This window comes from Miscanthus floridulus, chromosome 6 (genome assembly GCF_019320115.1).
Source record: "Miscanthus floridulus cultivar M001 chromosome 6, ASM1932011v1, whole genome shotgun sequence".
Lineage (NCBI taxonomy): Eukaryota > Viridiplantae > Streptophyta > Magnoliopsida > Poales > Poaceae > Miscanthus > Miscanthus floridulus.
In genome coordinates, this window is record NC_089585.1 from 31042081 (window position 1) to 31066117 (window position 24037).

Consider the following 24037-nt stretch of genomic DNA (forward strand, 5'->3'; position numbering starts at 1 on the left):
GGAGTGGACTACAAAGGACTCAATGGGAGTGTCACATCCATGATCTACCACATGGCCTAGAATATAGGGTGCATCCATATGTAAACAACGTATAAGCACCACACTTACACAATATCGACCACTCACCCCTGGTACCTTGGAGCGAGCGCTATATGAACTTATGCTTGAACATGATGATAATCTAACTATACTAAACATATAATCAAAGTAGACGATGAACATGATAACTAGGAACATGAATAATATTAAGAACAATGTCATATCAATTGTAGCAAACTTATGAATAATGAAAGATACAAAAGAGGGTACACTTGGGCTATACCAAGCCACGCTCTTCACAAGATCTGGAATCCAAGCAAAGCTTGCCTTCCTTTAGACCTAGCCTAGTTAGCTATGCCCGAGAATATGGTGGAGCTCTGAGGATCATTAGAGTTTCTATCTTCTTGACTGAATGCAATTCTGCCTAAGGGAGCGGGTAGGGGCTGGTATATATAGGCCATAGCATCAATTTTGAGCCCTCAGATCAAACCAACTTGAAAGAACAGCGTAGATGCAAACCCTAAGGTGGTGGAGAACCGATATTCAAAGGAGAAGGCTGATAGTGGTCCCCAAGGGCTGGCCTGCCTGTAGGTGGGGCCATCTGCCACTCGCTGTCTACTTTGGTGGTTTGGCTTCTAGTGTCCTCTGGAACCTTCTGGAGTTGTTTTCATCGTGGATAAGCGTGATTACTTCTGACATCTAGATCCACCTTGATGGTTTTCTGCATAAACCCTGTTGAAAACATAGATTCACCAAAACTTGTGGAATTTATTAGTTTAAACCCCTAAGTCTATGTTGGTGATTACTTTCATGCCCTTATTCAAGTTATATTGATGGTTTATAATGGTTGTTAACTACCATCAATAAACTCCTCCAAGCTTAACCTTTGTGAGCAATGCTAAACTCAGCAAATGGATCAGGAGTTGCATCAATGTTTTTACTCCTCAAAAGTACGCATGCGTTCAAACAAGAATTCTCCTTCGGATTAGAACAAACTATTCTGACTTTCAAACTTACCCATATTACCTTCAACTATGGGGCTTCTTAGCCTTCACTTGGGTCTTGAGCAATTGAAAGATAGAACAATCAAGTCAAGCACTATGTCTCAAGTTCTTTGTTCATCTATTATTCTGGAGTTTTTATAAGTTTCAAAATAAAACTCAGAGCTTCCTTTGTATGACACTCTCAAGTCTCTCAACATATGTGGTATTTGTGAATCCTCACCAAGGCAATAATAATGCCATGCCTTTCTTTTCCTACAACTAAGGTTTATGTGGAGATCATATGAGTGGAAATAGCATGAAACAGCATACTTGCAATGCATATATTGTAAAGTCAAACCTCGAATCCAAAGAGAGTTGAGTCATACTGAAAGGATCAAGATGCCCAAGAGGGGGGGGGGGGTGAATTGGGCTAATTCTAAATTTTCTTACAATAATCAAATTCTACGGTTAGCCTAATTAACCCCTTATGCCTAAAAAAGTGTTTCTATTACTCTAACGCACAAAGGACTTGCAACCTATGTTCCAAACTTACTCTAGCATGGCAATTCTATGAATGTAAAGACAAGTATTGAATTGCTCAAAGTAAATGCTCAAAGTAAATAGAGAGAGAGAGAGGAACGTGGTGATGTTTTGCCGAGGTATCGGAGAGTCGCCACTCCCCACTAGTTCTCGTTGGAGCACCCGCGCAAGGGTGTAGCTCCCCTTGATCCATGCAATGATCAAGTGCTCTCTACGGGTTGATTCTTCGACACTCCGTCGCGGCAAATCACCCAAAGCCACTCACAACTTGAGTTGGGTCACCCACAAGCTCCGCTGGGTGATCACCAAGCTCCCAATCACCACCAAGCCATCTAGGTGATGGTGATCACCAAGAGTAATAGGCATGAACTCTCACTTGACCACTCGAAGCCTAATGAGAAGATGGATGCACACTTGGCTACTCTTGATTCACTAATGAGGCTACTCTCTTGATTCTCAAATCTCAATTACCTCACTAGGATCTTGCTCTTCTTAGCACTCACAAACGTGTTTCTCAGCTGTTGGAATGAGCAAAAGTAGCTCCACACATGAGTGGAGCTTCTATTTATAAGGCAGCCTAAAAAATGAACCGTTATGAGCTTCTGCGGGGTGACCAAACACGCCGGTCATGTTGACCGGACGCTTCGGCTAGTTCAACCAGCATTCCAGTGATAATGTGTTGACCAGACGCTGGCAGGGTCCGATCACCACTGACCGGATGCGTTCGGTCGCATTAAACCCTTACTAGAACCTTACTGTACTTGACCAGATGCTGAACCCCCAGGGTCCAGTCAGTACTAACCGGATGCGTCCAGTCGCAGATTCCATTCTCTGGAACCTTACTAGAGTCGATCGGATGCTGCCTCTCAGCATCTAGTCACTTGACCTCTCCAGCGTCCGGTCGCACCAAATGCAGTCTCTTGATCAAATGAACTGATCGAACCCTATAGCCAGCGTCCGGTCAGCATTTGACCCTCCATTCACTTCCAACTCTCGAACATATGTGAATGAAGTTTGCTCAAAAGGATCTTAGGCATTCGTAGGAGCTACCTAGAGCTAGTTTTAACAAGTGTGCACCACACCTAACTCACTAGACTCACCTAGGTCAAGCTACCCGTCCATACCCCCTTAATAGTACGGCCAAAGGAAAAACAAAGTCCTAAACTACTCTAAGTGTCTCTCCAACTCTAATCGACACTTAGAACTAGTCATCCTTAACCTTGTCATCCATCCTTTGAAAACTAAAACAATTTCCATCGTAGGGGCATGACAACCTTGATTACCCAATTGATCTCCATTACCATGACCTAACTTAATTGTCTCTGCAAAACACACGTTAGTCATAGTAATCTTGTATTGTCATTAATCACCAAAACCCAACTAGGGGCCTAGATGCTTTCAATCTCCCCCTTTTTAGTGATTGATGACAATACCACCTTGAGTATGTAAAAGAGTGAGGTTTTTGATGAGCTTGGTTCATATAATCTTTTGTCGATAAGAACAAAAGTGTTAGTCAAGCTTATATGACCCAAGCCAACACGATGTACTCAAATGATATGAAATAAGCATGAGTACAAGTAACAACGCTCATTTGCATCGAAGTATAAATGCGGAAGCAAAGGCAAATAAGCATAACACAAGTGATATGACATATAAATAATGTAAAGAGAGAGCACACATGTCATATATCACAATCACGTAGATATCACTATCACATAGATATAATAATATGCATGAAATTAACACACGAATGCATAAAAATAATAGTGTATCACACAAATAAAACTCTAAATGTATATAATAAGCTAATACTAGATAACTAGCTCCCCCTAAATGTCACTCCCCCTGAGTCTACATACTCGAACCCTCTCCCCCTTTGGCGTCAAACACCAAAACCTAAGGGTCAGTCAGCGGGGCTACAGCGGACGAGCCGGGTGCTGAGGTACGAGGAGCAAGCTGGAACTGGATGCCATCATCATCTAACCCTGAGCTCTGTACTAACTGACCCTCTATGGTAGGAAGTGTCGCTGAAGCAGTCTGGGTCTGAGCTGGGGCAGGTGCGGCCTATGATGCTGCTGGTACGTCTGTCGTAGGATCTAAAGAGGCGACAGACGATGGGAGCCTTTGAGTAGTCATGGCGATAGAGGCTACCATAGAAGGACCGGTGGTATGCATATGAGGTGGTGTAGGCATGCCGGTCAACTCGCTGAAGGATGCTCCAAGACTCCTAGAGACTGACGTGTTAGGCACAAATAGCGAGGAAGACTGATCCGGTGAGAAGCCCATATGATATGGTGTGAACTGTGGGGCTACCACTGGGACACCTGAACTGTGGGTGAAGTAAATAGAGCTGGAGGCTATCCCTGACTCTGAAGCCCACTGGGCTGTACAGCTAGAGTCATCGTAGTGGTGGTAGGCTGAGCAAGCTGGGGCGAAAGCTATGGTTGTGGGGCCCCAAGAGCTGTTACTACATGCTGCATAAATCCCATGAGCTGCTGCTGCATAAGTATCTGCTGCTGATGTATCTACTGCTGCTGCTACTAAAGGAGCTGCTATTGCCGTTGGAACTCATCCTGACGAGCCTAAAACTATGCAAAGTTGGTAGCTGTCTCCTGAGCCTGTCGTGCCTAATCCTACTACATCCGCTCAAGAATGGCAATCAATGTGGGGTCCGTCTACGGTGCAGGTGGAGCTGAGCTAGAACTGCCGGCCTCTGCATCATGTCTGTGTGGAGGCATCTGAGAAATTGGCTGATAGTCATCATCCGAACTGTCACTAGACTCGGTCACCTCCTACTGTGCCTCAAGCTACTCCTTCTCAGTAGCGGCTATGCCTCTAATGATCTCGTCCTGCTGAGCTGCTGACTCTAGAATATCTGGATGATGGCTGGGCTGAGCGGGTGCCTGTGGTGTGCTGTGTTGGATCCTCTGTGCCATGTTATAAGCCAGAAACTCTGTGGTGGCACCTCTGTACTCGGCAACCATCTCTGGGGTCCTAACCTGCACAGACTGGAGCATCAGGAATGTAATCCAATGTGCATATGGAAGCTGTCTATGACCCTTGAAGCCCTCAGCTATAGTATCCTCCATCTCTAATAGAAGGAGGTCCCAAATGTCGAACACGGTCTGCTGCATCAGGGCGTTGAGGAGCCAGAGCTGTAAGCAAGTCAGACCCTCTCTGTATCCCAACTTGGGAAGTAGTGTCCTCCTAATAATAGCCTCTAGCACATGAGCAGTAGGAGTAAGGTCACTGGGGTTCCTCCTCGACCCCTCACCAAAGGGCTCCTTGAAGCAATGGCGCACAAGATCAGTAGGGGGCACCAACCCTCCATGAGGACACCTGGGAGGCTCCTGCTATCCATAACATACCTCATGCAATTTGACAGGCTGATCCTATAGTCTCAGTATCTCCTAGGCCCTGAAACTCATCACCCTGTAATCTCTACCGTTGAATGCAAAATGTATGAAGTTATGATGCGGGTCAACGTAGAGCGATGCATAGAACTGCCAAACCCAAGATGGTACATACACTCCTGTCCGGCCAATCAGATCTGTCAGCCTCGACAAATATGACAAGTAGGGGAGGATATGCTCTTCGATAGCTGCCACAATAGACTCTATACTACATACCCGCTGAGATCTGAACACTGCCCCACTGTTGAGATAAGCATTATAGAAATCCTCCTGGAGCGGTGTATAGAAACCCTCTACTGCTCTCTCATCCCTCCTCAGAGGGAACCACACATCAAACTCAACAAACCTCAACTGCCGAACCTATCTGGCCGTGGCGGCCCTCAAGTCAAGGTGTACCACTGGAGGCGGACCCTATGGTCTAGGCAGTGGGCATGAACCCCTATGCTGTGTAGCTGGCCTCGGTGGAACTATAGCACTGGTACGACTAGAGCGGCGTAGCTGGGGTGCCGGCTCGGTCTCCTCGGCCTGCTAGCCCTCCTGAGTCTCCTAAGCTGGCTGAGGCTCTGCTGGTGGGGGCTGCTGCTATGGCTCCTACTGAGACTCCCCCTGACGCTGAGGCTCCTCAATAGCCAGACAACGTCCTGCCATCATGACAGTCCCAGGTGGACTACCATGAAGTTGCTCAATCTCCCTAAGTCTGCCCTGAGCATCTAGTGCCAGATGATCTGCTATGACAACTCCACTGTGAGCACCACCTCTCTCTGCACGCTCTGCGGCCTCAGCGACTGCTGCTGCTCTCATTGTCTCTACATCGGGGTACTTGCGCTTCTTGGATGTCACCTGCTTTATTACCTTGCCTTTCAGTTCTACAGGCTGGCGAGGCAGGGGCCTCCGATCGTCATCTCCTGGACCACCACCTACGTTCTTGGTGTGAGCCATCTGATCTGACAAGAAGATGAACTGCCGCTGACAAAGATCAACTATCAAACTGACACTCCCGAGGCTTGGCCTCGATCTGTACTCACGAGCTTGGCTCTGAGTTGTTTGACAACTGCCACAAGAACCTCAACAGCACCGACTCACTGCATGATGGAATAGATGGATATACAAATAAATACAATATATCTAATAGATGTGAAAACCCTAGGAAGCAAGCAATGTAGGTACAAAATTGAAGCAACGGGCATGGTACCTGACAAACCGGCGATCCGAGAGAAGAAGAGATGTGTCACGCGGGGGAACCTCAGAACTAGCTAGGGTTAGGATTGCGAAGCACTTCGATGAGTTTGGCGGCCCTAGATGATCTAGGTCAACGCATTGAAATTTGAACGGATCAAAATCAAGCAACGAGGATGCTATGGCCTTTCCGACGAGAAGGCAGGGCTAGGGCATGGGAACTATGGCTGCGGTGGCACTTGAAGGCTGACTACTGGTGTGGCAGATCGGTGCGGTGGAGCTGGCTCGCTGGAGGCGCATGACAGCGGTGGCGCGAGGTGCTCGGCGTGCGGTCGCAGAGCAGTGGCGAGTGTGGGCAGTACTCCAGTGATAAGGAAGCTCGGCGGCGTGGAAGAGCTATGGTGGCACGGCGGCTATGGCATGGGTTAGGCAGGTGGTAGAATAGGCTAGCAGGGTACGGCCGATTAGATTAAATAGGTCCCCCAACGTGACAAGAAAGGAAACAGAAAAGGAGTCCTAAAGCCACACGAGATCCACTGACCCGATGCTCCAGTGGCAGCGACCGGACGCTACCACCCAGCGTCTGGTTGATTCCAGAGAGGTCCAATTCCTCTGGAATCACGACTGAACGTGTCCGGTGGTCCATGACCGGACACAGGCAGGGTCTGGTCAGCTCAGCCTGATTCTCCTTCAAACGACCAAACGCTGGATCCCTTCCTGACCAAACGCACAAGCGCAGTGTCCGGTCACTCCTTCAGCTTCTGTTCACCTCCTGTGAACTGACCGGATGCTGGATAGCAGCGTCCGGTGCAGCGTCCGATGGTCCGTTTCCAACAAATCTTCAAAGTTCCTTCGCGCTGTCTGTTCCCAATCAAGTTCTAACTTGAATAAGATCTAAATAAACACCAATTGGAACTGATGTGAGTGACCTCTCTCAAACCCTCATATTTTTCCAGATACTTTGCCTTATGCTATAATTCTTTTTAAGAAAATAGGCAATAAGAGGGCAAATGGAACAAAACGACAAAAACAACATCTATGCATATGCAATACTTGTAAGTAAATTTAGTTGCTTGTCAAGTTTGATCCAAGGTTAAGCTTCTTCACACGCTTTTCGGCGGTTATCTTAACCATGTTAGACAAGCCCTATATGCATTGCCAAAAATTAAACATGTTGTATATTACAATGAATGCAAGGGACAACACAAGCTCAATTTTTAGTGAAGTTGCTAAAGTCAAGCACATTGAGCTCATTCCGCAATCTACAAAATATAGCCTCATCTAGCGGTTTAGTGAAGATATCAACGAATTGATCTTCGGTTCTTACACCTTCTAGTGATATATCATTTTTAGCAACATGATCTCTTAAAAAGTGATGGCAGATATCTATGTGCTTGGTGTGAGAGTGTTGAACCGGATTATTTGTAAGTTTTACCACACTTTCATTGTCGCATAAAAGAGGTACCTTTTCTAGAACTACATCATAGTCTAGCAAAGTTTGTTTCATGTATAAAATTTGTGCACAACAAGCACCCGCGGCAATGTATTTCGCTTCGGCGATGGACAAAGCCACACTATTTTGTTTCTTAGAGGACTAAGACATAAGTGATCTACCAAGCAAATGGCACCCTTCGGATGTGCTCTTTCTATCAACTTTGCATCCGGCGTAATCCGAATCAGAATAGCCAACTAATTCAAATATAGTTCCTTTGGGATACCAAAGGCCAATGCTTGGTGTGTGCTTAAGATACCTAAGGATTCTTTTTACGGTAATTAAATGTATTTCCTTAGGATTAGCTTGAAATCTAGCACACATACACACACTAAACATGATGTCGGGCCTAGATGCGGTTAAATATAACAAGGTACCAATCATGGAACGGTAGAGAGTTTGATCAACCGGGTTACTTTCCTCATCTAGGTCGAGATGTCTATTGGTAGGCATTGGTGTCTTGATTGGCTTACATTCATCCATCTTGAATCTCTTGAGAAGATCTTTTGTGTATTTCTCTTGAGAGATGAAGATGCCTTCTTTCATTTGCTTGACTTGAAAACCAAGAAAGAATGTAAGCTCACCAATCATGGACATCTCGAACTCCTTCGACATCAATTCACCAAATTCTTTGCATGAGTCTTCATTTGATGATCCAAAGATGATATCATCAACATATACTTGACAAATGAAGATATTCCCATCGAGCTTCTTGGTGAATAGTGTGGTGTCAACCTTCCCAATGGTGAAGCCCTTCTCAATGAGGAAGTCCCGAAGGCGCTCATACCAAGCTCTTGGGGCTTGCTTAAGCCCATATAACGCCTTGAACAACCTGTAAACATGGTTAGGATATCTAGGGTCTTTAAACCTAGGAGGTTGATCAACATAGACTAGTTCATTAATAAAGCCATTTAAAAATACACTTTTCACATCCATTTGATATAGTTTCATTTCATGATGTGATGCATATGCAAGTAGGATACGGATGGCTTCTAATCTTGCAACCGGTGCAAAGGTCTCCCCAAAATCCAAACCTTCAACTTGGGAGAACCCCTTTGCAACTAGTCTTGCCTTATTCCTCACAAAAACACCTTGATCATCTTGCTTGTTACAGAACACCCACTTTGTTCCAATGACTCTTGCACCTTTTGGTCGCTCTTCAAGAGTCCAAACTTCATTGCAAGTGAAGTTGTTCAATTCTTCATGCATGGCATTGATCCAATCCAGATCTTTGAGAGCTTCTTCTACCTTGGTAGGCTCATAGCAAGAGACAAAAGAGTGATAAGCAATAAATGAAGCAAGTTTTTGAGATCGAGTCATTACACCCTTTGATGGACTCCCTATGATGAGATCTTGTGGATGATCTTGTAGGAGAGGTGTATTTCTTCTATTGACCACTTGAGGAGGAGGTTGTGGAGCATCAACATCTTGTGCTTGTACCACCATTTGCTCATGGGAGATATGAGTATCTTCATTTTCTACTCTCCCATCTTTCTCACCATCTTGTGGCACACTTGATGAAGAAGATTGATCAATGACTTGTATATCATCTTCATCATCTTTTGGCTTGATGTCTCCAACTGGAATGTTCTTCATAGCCTCCCTCAATGGTTCATCACCTACATCATCAAAATTCTCATGTGCTCCTTAGGAGCCGTTAGATTCATCAAATTCCACATCATATGTTTCTTCAACCAAACCGGTGGCATGATTAAATACTCTATATGCTTTGGACTTTGATGAGTAACCAACAAGAAAACTAATATCACAATGTCTTTAGAACTTCCCTAGGTGTTGCCGCTTCTTGTAGATGTAGCATTTACAACCAAACACCCTAAAGAAGGAGATGTCCGGCTTCTTCCCATTGAGCAACTCATAAGGTGTCTTGCCAAGGAACTTTTGAAGGAATAGGCAGTTTGATGCATAGCAAGCGGTGTTGATTGCTTCTGCCCATAGAGCTTCAGGGGTGTTGTACTCATCAAGCATTGTCCTTGCAAGAGTGATCAAAGTCCGGTTCTTCCTCTCAACTACACCATTTTGTTGAGGAGTATAAGTTGCAGAGACTTCATGCTTGATCCCAACTTCATCACAATAAGCTTCAATGTTTGTGTTGTCAAATTCTTTTCCATTGTCACTTCTTATCTTCTTGAGCTTCACTTCAAATTCATTTTGAGCTCTCTTGGCAAACTTCTTGAAGCAAGATGCAACTTCGGATTTGTCATGAAGAAAGAATACCCATGTATACCTTGAATAGTCATCAACAATCACAAGACAATAGAGATTCCCTCCCAAACTCTTATATGTTGTTGGTCCAAATAAATCCATGTGTAGGAGTTCTAGCACTCTTGTGGTTGACATGAAAGCTTTGGTTGGATGAGTATTTGCAACTTGCTTGCCGGCTTAACATGCACTACAAAGCTTGTCCTTTTCAAACTTCACATCCTTCAACCCTCTCACCAACTCATTCTTCATAAGCTTCTTGAGTGAACTCATACCAATATGAGCAAGTCTTCTATGCTATAGCCACCCAAGTGTTGTTTTGGTGAATAGGCAAGTCTTCAAATTTGCATCTTTGGAGGTGAAGTCCACTAGATATAAGTTGTTGTATCTAAATCCATTGAATATCACTTGATTATCATCTACCTTGGATACAACAACCTCCTTCTCGGTGAACAAGTATTGGAAGCCAAGATCACACAATTGTCCAACGGATAGCAAGTTGAAGCTCAATGAGGCAACATATAGCACATTGGAGATGGAATGATCATTTGATATTGCCACTTTGCCTAATCCTTTAACCTTGCCCTTTGAGTTATCTCCAAATGTTATTTTCTCTTGTCCATCTACCTCTTCATCTAGTGAGGTGAACATACGAGGATCACCGGTCATATATTGAGTGCAACCACTATCAATAACCCAATGACTTCCACTGGTCTTGTAGTTCATCTACACACAAGAGATTCAAGCTTTAGGAATCCAAACTTATTGAGGGCCCTTCACCTTCTCAACAAGTGACTTAGCCACCCAAATCTTCTTAGGCCTATTCTTGTTAGGGGGTCCTAAGAACATGACTTTAATCTTTCCACTAGAGTCCTTTCTAAGCATGTAGTGAGCATTGAAGGCAAAGGGTCTAGCATGCTTGGGCAAGGGTTGTGGCGGTGGAGTTTTGCACTCATGAGCAAAGTGGCCTTCTTGACCACACTCAAAACATCTCTTTGGCTTTGGCTTTGGCTTTGATTGTTGTTGTTGAACTTGAGCCTTCTTCTTCTCTACACTTGCCACATATCCAATGCCACTTCTATCCATCTTCATGATGGTGTTCATGAGTAGCTCACTTTGGAGGTGCTTGCCTCTAGCAAACTTGCTCAAACCAATCTTGAGATGCTCTTTCTCCAACTTGAGCTTCTTATTTTCTTCCTTTAGAGCATCATCTTTCTTCTCTTACTTGAGCTTCTTGTTTTCTTCTTTGAGCTTCTCATTCTTAAGGATCAACTCCTTGTCATGATCAAGAGTTTCTAGCACAATGGTGTTGTGGCTTTTCATTTCTTCAAGATCTTTCATGAGCTTCTCATTTGTGTTCTTGAGCTTGACATATTCATCATAGTCATTGCACTCAACCACTTGCTTGCCTTTGCCACTAGATCCTTGCTCAATGCTCTCATCAATCAAATCATCACATGATGTGGCTATATCAATCTTAACAACATGGTTAGTAGCATCATGTGGCTCATTTGGTAAAAATTCTTAAGCAATAACAAGAGTATCATGATTGATCTTAAGAGTTGTATATTCATCCTTTAGCTTGTTGTGGCTAGTGATGAGCTCATTGTGCACCCACTCAAGTTTATCATGTTTATCTTTAAGCTCTTTCTTAGAAGATTTGAGCTCCTTGAGTTTGGATGATATAGCATTATTAGTTTCTCTAAGCTCATCGTTAGCCTTTTCTAATGTGTCGCACTTTGCTAAGAGTGAATCATTTTAGCATCAAGCTTTCCATTTGTAGCTCTACTCTTTCTAATGATCTTAGTGTATTTTCTTAATATTTTGACAAGATCATCATATGAAGGTGAATCATCATTATCACTATCGCTATCATCACTAGCTTGCTCATCATCACTACTATCACCATCATTTGATACCTTGCGTTCACCCTTAGCCATAAGGCATAGGTGTGTAGAGGATGATGGCGATGGTGGCGGTGAAGATGAAAGATCAATAGCAATGGCAGCCACCTTCTCATTGTCACTATCATCATCGGATGATCCACTTGATGAATCAATGTCCATGAGCCAATCACTGACGATGTAGGCCTTTTCACTCTTCTTCTTCTTGTGGAAGTCTCTCTTTTTGCCATCTCTCTTCTTGTATGGCTTGTTCTTCTACTTCTCATCTTCATCTTCATTGCTTGAGTCATCTTTCTTGCCCTTGTTCTTGTTCTTAAACTTGTCTTTCTTGGGCTTTGTGCATTGATGAGCGAGATGGCCAAGTTCACTACAATTATAGCAATCCATCTCGGAGATAGGCTTTCTTCTTGAGCTTGTGAAGAACTTCTTCTTCTTGCCATCGAACTTGATGCCACTCTTGTTGAGCTTCTTTAGCATCTTGGCAGTCTTCTTCACCATGAGAGCAAGACTTTCATCATCAACTTCATCTTCACTTGAGCTTTCATACTCAAGTCTTGCCTTGCCCTTCTCTTGGCTAGCTTTGAATGCTAAGTCTTTGTCTTTCTTCTTGTTAGAGGATGAGCTATCTTATGGCGTGATGTGCATGTACATCTCATGAGCATTGATCTTTCCTAAGATTTGTGTCGATGTAGCGGTGGAAAGATCACCTTGGTGTAGCACGGTCACAATATGCCCATATTTGTCAATGGGGAGGACACTCAAGATCTTTCTCACAACATCGGATGGTGACATTTGAGTAAGTCCAAGCCCATTGACTTCCTCTACAAGAACATTCAAGCGTAAATACATCTCATTAGCACATTCTTTGGGAAGCATCTCAAATGAATTTAGCTTTTTAATCACAAGATGATAGCATTCCTCATGCTCACTCTTGGTTCCTTCATGGAGCGCACAAACGTCCGACCATAGTGCATGGGCGTCTTTGTGGTTCCTTACGCGGTTGAACACATCTTTGCAAAGGCCTCTAAAGATGGTGTTGTGAGCCTTTGCATTCCATTTTTCATAATTAACCTCATTGCCTTGTAGGTTAGTAGCATCCCAAGGTTTTGGGAAGCCTTGTGAGGCGGCTCTAAGAATATCAATGTCTAGAGCTTCTAAGTACGCCTCCATGTGGATTTTCCAATATGGAAAGTCATCTCCCTCAAAGATAGGAGGAGGTCCATCCCCGTGAGACATCTTGCTCTAAGCGGTTAAGCTTAAAAACGTGAGCATGAGGCTCTGATATCAATTGAAAGGATCAAGATGCCCAAGAGGGGGGGGATGAATTGGGCTAATTCTAAATTTTCTTGCAATAATCAAATCCTACGGTTAGCCCAATTAACCCCTTGTGCCTAAAAAAGTGTTTCTATTACTCTAACACACAAAGGACTTGTAACCTATGTTCCAAACTTACTCTAGCATGGTAATTCTATGAATGTAAAGACAAGTATTAAATTGCTCAAAGTAAATGCTCAAAGTAAATAGAGAGAGAGAGGAACGTGGCGATGTTTTGCCGAGGTATCGAAGAGTCGCCACTCCCCACTAGTCCTCGTTGGAGCACCCACGCAAGGGTATAGCTCCCCCTTGATCCGCGCAAGGATCAAGTGCTCTCTACGGGTTGATTCTTCGACACTCCATCACGGCGAATCACCCAAAGCCACTCACAACTTGAGTTGGGTCACCCACAAGCTCCGTCGGGTGATCACTAAGCTCCCAATCACCACCAAGCCGTCTAGGTGATGGCGATCACCAAGAGTAACAAGCATAAACTCTCACTTGACCACTCGAAGCCTAATGAGAAGATGGATGCACACTTGGTTACTCTTGATTCACTAATGAGGCTACTCTCTTGGATTCTCAAATCTCAATCACCTCACTAGGACCTTGCTCTTCTTAGCACTCACAAACGTGTTTCTCAACTGTTGGAATGAGCAAAAGTAACTCCACACATGAGTGGAGCTTCTATTTATAAGGCAGCCTGAAAAATGAACCGTTATGAGCTTCTATGGGGTGACCGGATGCTCCGGTCATGTTGACCGGACGCTCCGGTCAGTTCAACCCGCATTCCAGAGATAATGTGTTGACCGGACGCTGACAGGGTCCGGTCACCACTGACCGAATGCGTCCAGTCGCATTAAACCCTTACTGGAACCTTACTGTACTCGACCAGATGCTGAACCCCCAGGGTCCAGTCAGTACTGACCGGACGCGTCTAGTCATAGATTCCCATCTTTGGAACCTTACTGGAGTCGACCGGATGCTACCTCTCAGCGTCTGGTCACTTGACCTCTCCAGCGTCTGATCGCACCGAACGTAGTCTCTTGATCAAATGAACTGATCGGACCCTACGGCCAGCGTCCGGTCGCACCGGGTCCAGCGCCCGGTCAGCATTTGACCCTCCATTCACTTCCAACTCTCGAACAAATGTGAATAAAGTTTGCTCCAAAGGATCTTGGGCATTTGTAGGAGCTACCTAGAGCTAGTTTTAACAAGTGTGCACCACACCTAACTCACTAGATTTACCTAGGTCAAGCTACCCGTCCATACCTCCCCTTAATAGTACGGCCAAAGGTAAAATAAAATCCTAAACTACTCTAAATGTCTCTCCAACTCCAATCGACACTTAGAACTAGTCATCCTTAACCTTGTCGTCCATCCTTTGAATACCGAAACAATTTTCATTGTAGGGGCATGACAACCTTGATTGCCCAATTGATCTCCATTACCATGACCTAACTTAATTGTCTCTGCAAAACACACGTTAGTCATAGTAATCTTGTATTGTCATTAATCACCGAAGCCCAACTAGGGGCCTAGATGCTTTCACATACAATCAAATCAAGATGTGCATGTGTATGGATATATGGTGGATATATATGGTGGCTAACTTAATTCTACTATGCTCCTTGGAAACATATCTCTCTTTTGAAACTTGGAAACATTTTTTTCAGGTGAGCATCTGAGTACCCATTGTTTTAAATATCTCGGACACTTGTCCATTTTTTCAACTCTTTCTTTCTTTCTTTTTGAATAACTATTGCATAGCCCAAGCTTCTTTTCTGCAACAAAACTTTTGAGAGATAGCAATAATAACTTGGAGCATTTATTTGGTGGAAAATCCTATCAAGCATATTTTTTATGTTTACTCCTAGTGTAGGAGTAAAATATTTTTGGGTGGATCTAAATGGAATGGCATGTTTTTGCGCCACCGCTAGTGTAGGGGTAGTGCATATGTGGGTGGTGTGTACATGATCTTGATTTTAAGAGCATGACAAACCTCTCATAAGGGTCAACAAAGCTTGACAAAACTCAATGCAAAACAAGCAACATATATGAGTGGAAGTTTTCCTAGTCTAAATATTATATTTGGCTCTGGTAGAAATTCAAGCTTTGTCACACAGAAATTTTTGTGTTTTTCAAAAGATAAATCTTCAGAACTTTAGTATCACTTGGAATAAGATAAATAGTAGCTCAGACCTTCTCATATCATATCCGTCAATTACCTAGACTTAGATCAAACATATGCTATCCACAAGTTTCAAGTTTAGAGTAAATTCTTATATTAAAATAGTCTTATCCAAAACTCGAGAGAATTGAAGGCTAAAAACTAGGTACTTGAAAGGAATTATAGCAGAGCAACTATTCATCATTTTCATGTCAAGAGATTACCTTCAAAGTCCTTTTATTTACTCTTAAAACAGAAAACTAGACACACATACTTTTTATTTGTTTTCATTTTTAAGATCTCACATTACTAACATATATATATATATATATATCTAACATAAAGACAAATTTTTATTTTGTTTTTAATTATGCGTCTCTTTTTTTAGCTAATAAAACACACTTGTAAAAGGGAAAGAAATACATATCTAGATACATGGGGGATGCCCTTCCCCCAAGCTAGTTGTTGTCGTGGTCGAATGTTGAAGTTGAGTGATTCTTCTCAGAGTAGGTTTTGCCAGCTGATGTCCTTCTTGCCCATTGGTGGAGCGAGATGAAGACAACCGGGTGATCTTGCTCTTGTAAATCATCCTGCAAAGTACTAACAAGAACACCAAAATTCGTGGAACAGATTAGGATAAAGGGTTAGCGGTTAGCCGTCTTGAGATTCGTTGTTCTTCAGATTGGAAATATTTTTGAAATGGCAAATTTTGGTAGGATGTCTTTCTCATATTTTTGGATTTTCTGACATAATGCATGCATGATATTTTTATTTTTATGCCACCACAGTAAATATTTTTGGGGGTTTTTACACACTATAGAAGTATTCACATGGGACTTAAGATTTTTATAATGCATTAATGAATTTTTATTTTATTTGCTAAATGAAAAGCAAATGCAGAAAAGTAAATATGCTAAAGTAAAAATGATTTATGCAATGCTATAAAATAAATATGGATAACTACCAATTTTACCTCCAGGCGAGGGTTTGGATTTTTAAGTCCTCCGGACAAGACTCTTCTCCACTCTTGTTCATTCTTTAGGTGCATCTATCAGTCCTAGAGATGAAGACCTTGATGGTTGCACCTCTTGCGATGGTGACTCTGGTGATGGCACCACCTTTTCCTTCCACACCCGCTTGGTCTGTGGACTCATCTTAGGCGGAGTAGGTTCATCTTTCACAGGTTCTTCATCTTTCTCCCATTCATTCTTTGGGGATTGATTCTTCCAGTGTCAGGTTGATCGACGTCTCCTCTTAGAGTGGGTCTTTTTTAGCTATTCATAAGTGGTATAACTATTGAAATAGCAACATACCTTTCTCCTGAAAATTGGAAGTGGACTTGTCCAGATCTGACATAGATGATAGTGTTGATAGTGTTGAGGAACGGTCTTCCAAGGATAATAGGTATGTCTTCTTCTTCTCCCATGTCTAGAACCATGAAGTCGGCAGGGGCATAGTGATCATGTATTCTTACTATGACATCTTTTGCTATTCCCTCTGGAAATCGGATTGATTGGTCCGCCATCTGTAATTGCATGTATGTAGAGAAGAAAGGTTCATCACCGAATAACTATTCATATGTTACCTTTGACATTATATTGACACCTGATCCGATGTCGCAGAAGGTGTTGTGAAAGATTCGTGGTCCAATGATACACTCGATTGTCGATACTCCTGGATCTTCTTTCTTGGTAAGGAATGGTGAAGCGAGAAGGTAGTCGTACTCAGATCGGAGTTTATTGATCATCTTGACTGATTCTTCTTGTGGCTGCCTGGCCTTGTTCTTCCTTCTCCTCTAGTTGTTGCTCTTCTTGGTTACTGTTGTCTCTTTGGGCAAGTACGTCATTTGTGGATGTCTAGGAGATTGCAAGATACAATTCTTGAAAGTAAATTTCTCCTTCTTATCCTTGAATGCGAAGCTGATTTTTGCATTGTCCACATAGATGATGGAGTTTGCGGTGCTTAAGAAAGGTCGATCCAAGATAATGGGTGCCCTTACATCTCCACCTATTTTCAAAACCACAAAATCTACGGGTACATATGATTGTCCCACTCGTACACATATATCTTCAAGAATTCTCTTTGGGTAGCAGAGTGACTGATCTGCAAGCTATAAACATATGTTTGTGTACAACAAAGTATCTCCATTAATTTTATCATAGATTACCTTTGGCATGATGTTGAGACTTGCTATGAAGTCACAGACAACTTCTTGGAAAATGTAAGGTCCAATGGCTATGGGGATGACAGGTCTTCCTGGATCACCTTTTTTTCAGGCAAGGAATAATCTATCCATCCTCCAGCTGATGGTTGTATGCAGTAGTATGTTGCATTGTGAATATCGATAAGATTTGCAGTTTCTAGATCTTTCGGTTGCCCCAGAATCTTACCTTTGTCAATAGGAGGAACAATAGCCGCCAGCTGAGCTATTTGTGATTCTATCATTTTATTAAAGCTATGTTAGTTTTTAATGGCAGAGGAGAAACTATCCATTCTATTGTTTATGTTTTCTAAGATTTTGTCATTGGAATCTAACTTTCTAGATAAGCCCTCCATTATTTTAGCTTGGCCAGAAATTAACTCTCTCAAGGGTGGTTGATTATTAAAATTATTACCTTGATAGTTACCTTGATAATTATCTTGGTAGTTTGGTCTTAGTTGCTGATTCCATCTTTGATTCTGTTGAGGACAATAATTGTTGTTGTTGATGAAGTTCACATCCTCATGGGTTTCAGGACAGTTGTTTCCTGAATGCCTAGTGTTCCACACTCTTCACACGTCATGCGGGAATCATGAATGTGCATGATTTCTTGCTTCTCATTGGCTCATTCTTCGAGCCTCTTCATGAGCAGATCCATCTTGGCAGATAGCATGTCAACCTCCTTGAGCTGATGTATATCTCCACCTCTCTTGCGAGTCTAAAGACGTTCTTCATTCCAACCTTGGTTGGAGACCATCTTCTCCACGAGAGCTGTTGCATCTGGGATTGTGAGTGATAAGAAAGCACCTCCAACAGCAGCATCCATATTCTCACGGGTACTGTTGGTCAACCCATGGTAAAAATTCTGCATGAGTAGCCAATTCTCTATCCTAGGATGAGGACATTCTAATATGTAATCTTGGAAGCGTTCCTATGCCTCTAGGACAGATTCATCATGTTGCTGCTGAAAACTTGAGATTCTTCCACGCAGAGCATTAGTCTTGCTTATGGGAAAGAACTTTGCTAGGAAGGCAGTGGAGCAGTTCTTCCATGTAGTATTTCTATCTTTGTTGGCGTAGAACCATTGCTTTGCCTTCCCCAAAAGTGAGAATGGGAAGAGGTGAAGTAAAATGGCATCTCTAGTAACTCCTTTGATGGTGAAAGTGTTGTAGATCTCTAGGAAGTGTTGGAGATGAGCACTTGCATCTTCATGTGCCTTTCTACAAAACTGGCTAGCTTGCACCATGTTGATGAGAGCTGGTTTGAGCTCAAATCCATTGTCTCAGACATTGATTGCCGGTCCAGTATGAATATTGGTCATAGTTGGAGCAGAGAACTAGTGTTAAGCTTCGCGGAGAGTCTTGTCAACCATGGCTTCAAAAACTGGTGTTAAGCTTCGCCTTGTCTGGTTGTCTTCTGATTCTAAAGCAAGAATTTTCTTAAGTTTAGCCTTAGTCCTCCTAATTAATGCTTCTGGATCTTTAACATAGTTTGTCAGAAGGTCAAAACCGGTCATACATTACCCTACATAAGATATAAAAGTAGACAGAACAAGGGTAAGCCTGTTTGAGCAGAGATCAACGGTTATCTCGATCACATCAGTAAGTACAAAGTTATCAATATTTCCTTCTTGCCTAACTACCTTCCCCGGCAACGGCACCCGAAATATTTATTGGTATTTATTAACATATCACTTGTTTAAGTAGCCACCTAATGTTGTTGACATTTCTTAACATCACTTTGCTAAGTTGTCATCCCTAGCTATGATGCCAAAAACGCTTGTTGGTACTACCTAGTGCCACTTCTAGAATGACACTAAGAAGTACTTTAATATTTTATGTGACTAGAAAGAATATAAATATAAATATGAAGGGATCTACAAGTGCACAGATAATTATACCATTATAGCACTTCACCCAAGAGTATTCTAGGTATCGTTATTTATATTTTTACCATAAGGAAGGACTGGCGGTTGGAATATATTGATAACTTATACACATGATGGAGAAGTAAACCATAACCAAACTTCTACTCGTAACAGGGGTAAGTCAAGAGATAAATAGAATAAGTAATGATAAATGATAAATGATCACTCAGAGTACTCCTTTCTATGACATTAGCATTGCTAAGTAGAAATTAGAGGAATAATTCCTAAGTTAATCTTAATTACAAGACAAAGCATACGTTGATTAGTGCAATTACACATAGTAGTCATGGCTAAGATCAACTTCATATCTGCACATAAGGGATAATAGTAAGGAAGATTAAGAATAGAGATTGTCTTCCTTCGTAACTAGATCCTACTTGTCCTATATTCGGGGAGTGGACTACAAAGGACTCAATGGGAGTATCACATCCGCGATCTACCACATGGTCTGGAATATAGGGTGCATCCACAGGTAAACAACGTATAAGCACCACGCTTACACAATGTCGACCACTCACCCCTGGTACCTTGGAGCGAGCGCTATATGAACTTATACTTGAACATGATGATAATCTAACTATACTAAACATATAATCAAAGTAGACGATGAACATGATAACTAGGAACATGAATAATATTAAGAACAATATCATATCAATTATAGCAAATATATGAATAATGAAAGATATAAAAGAGGGTACAAGGGTCCATACCAAGCCATGCTCTTGACAAGATCTAGAATCCTAGCGAAGCTTGCCTTCCTCTAGACCTAGCCTAGCTAGCTATGCCCTATAATATGGTGGAGCTTTGAGGATGATTAGGGTTTCTGTCTTCTTGACTGAATGCAATTCTACCTAAGGGAGGGGGTAGGGGCTGGTCTATATAGGCCGTAGCTTCAATTCTGAGCCCTCGGATCAAACCAACTTAAAAGAATGACGTAGATGCAAACCCTAAGGCAATGGAGAACCGATATTTCAAGGAGGAGGCTGACAGTCGGCCTCAAGGGCCGGCCGCCCTATAGGTGGGGCCGACCGGCCCCACATGTCTGCCACTCACGGTCTACTTTGATGGTTTGGCTTCTGGAACCTTCTGGAGTTGTTTTTGCCACGGATAAGCATGTTCTAACATCTAGGTCCACCTTGATAGTTTTCTAGATAAACCCTGCTAAAAACATAGATTCACCAAAACTTGTGGAATTTGTTAGTTTAAACCCCTAAGTCTATGATGGTGATTACTTTTATGCCCTTATTCAAGTTATATTGATGGTTTATAATGGTTGTTAACTACTGTCAATAGGGATCTTTTGGTATGAATAATATAAAGAGTTCTCCTATGTTCTTGTTCTCATTTTATCAATATAGTTATGTTTACGAATGTTGGCGGTAGTTAACAACCATTATAAACCATCAATTAAACATGGATAAGGGCATAAATGTAATCATCAATGAAGGTTTAGGGGTTTAAACTAATAAATTCCATGAGTTTTGGTGAATATGTGTTTTCAGCAGGGTTTATCCAGAAAACCACCAAGGAGGACCTAATCATCGAAGGAAATTATGGAATTCCATCACGGTACCTACGTGGAAAGACTCTAGAAGGGTCTAGAAGGAAAATCACCAAAATGGGGCTCGACCCACTGCCATGTGGGGTTGGCCGGCCTGTAGGTGGGGCCGCCCGACCCCTGTGGACCCCACCTGTCAGCCTGCTTCGTATGTTAGTTCCCCAACGCTTTTGAGGATGCATCTAAGCTGTTGCTTAAATCGGTTTGATCCAAGGGCTCATGTTGGATCCTTAGGGCTATATATATTAGCCCTTACCCCCTTCCTCAAAGAGATCCTGAAACCCTAATTCATATTCTCTTATGAGGATCAGAGCTAGCTATCAAGAGAAGATTAGACCTTCATAGGATCTAGTCTTTAGAAATAGAGAGATGGAGAGTGAGGGAAGAGTTTGGAGGAGATGCCAGACTGTTGGTGCTCTCTCTATGGCTTGTACCATGGCAAAAGTCAACCTTGCATCTGAGATTTCTTTGGTAATCTACTTCTGATTTAAGTAAGTAACATGTTTATATTGTTCTTCTGGTTTGCGAGTCTCTTTTGAGTGCTTTAATCTATTGGCCTTAGGTTAAAGTATTATTCATAGTGTAAGCGTGGTGCTTAGACTCGGGTAACTCGTGGATGTACCCTACATTTTGGTTCAGTGGTAGCTCACGAGGGTGACTCTTGTAGCCTCGTTGAATCCTCTATAGTCCACCTCTTGCTTGTAGGACTAGCAAGATTTAGTTATTCTAGGAAACATACTCTGTTTGTGTTTCCCTTAGTAATATCCCCAGTCGAACAATAGAAGACATAGCTTATCGAGATTAGAACTAGAAGACCTTAGCGATCTCCTCTACACTCCTGACTTTCTTAAGTCTTGTTGCTACTCCGGGTTAAGTTGGACCATAGCTAACCTTACATGTTTTCCTATGGATACGATACTTGGAATACCTCTGGGTGAAAGCTATAGCGGTATCCGTGCGTTTGTGGATTTATATGTGTGCGTTAAATATACCAACAATGAACTAGAGCAAAGTTCTTATGTTATGAACTTAGCATATAGAACTTTATACTTAATCATTCATACAATGTATATGGAAAGAATTAGATCTAAGTTGAGGTGTCGGTTCATCGTGCCTTTGGGCTTGCCCAAGTCCTATGCTTGTTGATCCATAGGGTCAGAGTCCTGGGGGATTTGGGTAGTTTTCTTATACATGGATGTGGTGCTCGGGTATACGGGGACCTTTGGATGTGATGGTGCTCCACGGTTGAAGGGTAGGCGGCAGGTGGTGATAGCCCTATCCATGCCTATTAATCCCCCATGTTCGTGTATTCGTATAGGAGTTCGTAAATTGCCTCATGAGGTTGCTGGCAGACCAGTACTCGATGGTCTCCCTGTCCGTCTTATGCTTAGGTCTAGGTCTTAACCATGTACTTGTATGATCATCTGCTATTCTTTGCAGAACTAAAATAGGATATGCCTACTCCCATTAGAATACATTCTTTTATTCTTTATTCTTTTTTTATTTATCCTTGAGGTTGGCCCAAGTGTGTGTCACACTATCTTAAAACCTATCATGGCTTACCCCTTGATGGCAGGGAAACAGGCGGCTATGACCCGCCTCCGCGTTAGTAGAGACAAATTTTGTTTTGGTTAAATTTAATTGGGACAAAAGTAAAGAACATGTTTTGCGAGTCCATACTTCCATAATTCTTATATTTGCATAAAAATTATGTTAATTACATCTCCAAAAAGAACACCCCTGATTAAGAGTTCCAACATGAATACATGAAAAATAAGATTACATGGTATGGTTTCCTATTACAAACTACAAAAGAAAACAAGGTCTTCAATCTTATAGCCGTAGATGCATGCTTGGCATAGACTTGAACTTGATAATTGTCATTTCTTTTAAGCATGACAATTTCATTTGTTGAGGAGCTAACATATACTCCTTATATGATTGGTCGCTAGCTTGTTTAGCTTCTTAGCAACCCATGATATACAGGTATTTAATCTGTGCAAAGCATTTGTGAATATCTTATTGTTTGTCTAGATCATGATATGGCACTAAATTTAGCTAACTCAGCATGGAGCATCTTGATCATGCTACATACACATATACAACCATGATGAAATGATTTGTTTGTATGTCGGACATTTCTTTGATGCATAGTATCATGTATGTATGCACGTAATTTACTTTGGAGACTAAATTTGACAGTCTTTTTGGATCATTAAAGATCACGATTTAGTATGTTTGAGATGCCCGTTCATGGATGTATTCAGCATGTAGTGCAATATTTCATTTGAGCTAAGCTAAAGTATTTATTTTGCCTTGGCCTAGAAAGAAATGTAGCATCATCAACTCGGCCGAGGCGGGTGCAATTAATTTATTTTATCAAGGTTAGCATGCATACTCATGGTACGACATTTGGCCAGAGATTTGCATACATGGTGCTATATGATCCAGTTTAATTTGGTTTGCCCTTTTTAACAACTTAGCTAGGCGTGAACATTCATGAATGCAATCTAGCTAAGATGTAATATTTAATTTACCCATTATGCATGGCACTTGGAAGGCCTATGTTGGGCATGGATGACGTGTTTGGAAATTGTGATGAATGAACAAAGCTTATTTGACTTAGCTAAGTCTATACCGATGTTTATGGCATTTTGGTTATTCTATTCCTGGCGCCGTAGCAGGTTAATTAGTATAGGTGATCATGGTATAGAATTTGATATGATGAAATCAATTTAGTTTAGTTTATTTATATGGTCTAGTCGAAATTTAAAACGGCATAATTTTATCTAATGTATGACTAAGAATATTTGATTCCACGGCAGCATGAATGCAATAGCAGGCAGTATGTAATGAACTGACGTGCTTTTATGCCGAGTATAATTTCTTTTGTTTTAATTATACTTCTATTTACATGTTGATGGCCGGAACATGGTGCTGTGGATGAGTACACCAGAGACCTACAACGTCAGTTTATTTACTTGACTGAAATGCACTAATAACCGTAACATATTCATTACGTGGAGAAGTGCAATATGGCAGAGTTTTGTTTATTTATTGATTAGGACATAAGCCATTGACAAAGGTCATGGCCGTGC

The 24037-nt window shown here is 42.1% G+C and overlaps 1 non-coding gene across 1 annotated transcript; it reads left to right on the forward strand.

The window, feature by feature from the left end:
* Positions 1–18338: 18338 nt before the first annotated feature.
* LOC136462003 (small nucleolar RNA R71) lies at positions 18339–18445 on the forward strand. The gene has a single exon (XR_010760533.1). It is a non-coding gene; the product is annotated as a small nucleolar RNA R71 (small nucleolar RNA).
* The last annotated feature ends 5592 nt before the right edge of the window (positions 18446–24037 follow it).